This window comes from Nicotiana attenuata, unplaced genomic scaffold, assembly GCF_001879085.1.
Source record: "Nicotiana attenuata strain UT unplaced genomic scaffold, NIATTr2, whole genome shotgun sequence".
In the NCBI taxonomy this organism is placed as follows: domain Eukaryota; kingdom Viridiplantae; phylum Streptophyta; class Magnoliopsida; order Solanales; family Solanaceae; genus Nicotiana; species Nicotiana attenuata.
In genome coordinates this window covers 58,148-59,860 of record NW_017675116.1, presented here as the reverse complement: position 1 = coordinate 59,860, position 1,713 = coordinate 58,148, and the positions used below count along the sequence as shown (strand labels likewise).

At 37.6% G+C, this 1,713-nt stretch overlaps 1 protein-coding gene across 2 annotated transcripts in view; it reads left to right on the top strand.

The window, feature by feature from the left end:
* LOC109219674 (protein PHR1-LIKE 3-like) overlaps positions 1–1,713 on the top strand; it is a 5,398-nt gene that overhangs the window by 1,459 nt on the left and 2,226 nt on the right. The window lies entirely within an intron of this gene.

The window sequence follows — 1,713 nt, the reverse complement described above, 5'->3', positions numbered from 1 at the left end:
CCTCCCCCCCCAAACACCCCATTAGCAAGAATGGAGAAAAGTTGAATAGGTAAAAACCCAATTAGCATAGTTAAACTAGACTCTACGGCTTTGGTCTATGGTAAGAGCGCAACGTGTGATGCGTCAGTTAGGCGCACATCCAGGGTTCAAACCCGTCGTAGAGGAAAGTTTGGTATTTAAGTGGAGAAGAGTAGAGGGCGAGCCCATTATTCATCGAGTTGCAGACTGTGCACCACTAGCCCTGAGGATTTCTCACCTATCAAAATAATGCCATAGTTAAACTGGTAAAACATTTCCAATTAGCCTATCATACCTTACCTAATGGTGGCATGATGTAAGTTGGATATCAAGACACTTCACTAAAAATAATTTGCTATATTTGAAATCAATTACTTAACAGCCTTTATCTTGGAGGAGAAAAAGAAGAATTATATTGGGGTGTGTAAAAGGAAAACAACTGGGCTTGCAAAGAATCATTAAAAATTCTTTAGTGTATTAAAAAGCTGGAGATTTTATTAACTCAAGATATTCAGTTGTTAGTCGTTATTTGCAAGGTCAAGAGAACATGCAGTTCTTTTCTACCCTCTCTGAAAATCTTGCTTAATTTTGACCAATACCATAATAGACAGAAAGTCATATGTTAGAAATACAGTTAAACGACCCCTATAGAGTGTCAACATTTCAATTTTGTTTCTATATTTGTTTTTGTGTGAAGATTCTCGTCTTGATAAAGAGCAATTTCAGTAACTTGAGATAGCATCTAGTTTAGCTTTACCATAGTAGCCACAAGATATTGCCTTCTTCTTTTGCATGACACAAGAAGTTTATTATTCCTATCCTAAAAGAGAATGACACATGCAAGTTTAGTTCAATCCCTTTACTGCTATTATTGATGTTGTGTTGTGCTTCAGTTCTTCATTATACGCCTTTCTTCGCTAAAGCGTGCACTTTGAGCTTAATCTCCCAACCAATTTTGGCAGTTTCCGGTGTTTTTCGCTTTAGCAACACTAGCAAGAATTTCTAGGGCAGATTCATGATTAGTATTCTAACGGACGAGCCTGGGAAAATATGGACAAGATAAGTTTGGATTGTGGAAGATAAGGTACTGACTTAAGTTGGAGAAAAATTGAAAGAAAGCTGAATTTGGTGCTATTTTGTTACCATTAGTACCAAGTGAATTGTTGCTGGAGTACTAGAGTTCCTAAGTCTCTGCTTTTACCCTTCCTTTCGCTGCCTTGAAGGCTCGGACAAACACAATATTACTCTGTCAACGGAACATAATGTTTCAGTAACAATATGCAATCAAGATAAGATATTGAAGTACTGTCTGATATATATCTTTCAGGTTAAGTGCAGATGTACTTAGCAATAAATGTTCCTAGAGACCTACATATCCATTCCAAATTGTGTGATAATGCAACTATTTTCTCTTGTTAGTTGCCTTTACCTCCTTTTTCTTTCAATAACTCGAGTACGGGGTTGCACTCTTTGTTTGGCTGAAACAAGGGCAAGTTATCTTGTTTGATGATTTCTCCTTTCCTTGTCTTTATTATCTGTATTTTGGATTCAATAGATGTCTGTTATAGATTTTTCCAACCATGAGAACCAAAAGCTACAGAGTGTTCTTTTTTTTTTTTTTTTTTTTTTTGTGTGTGTGTGGTGGGGTGGGGGGGGGGTAGGGGGTGGGGGGGGGGGGTAAGGGGGTAACGGTTA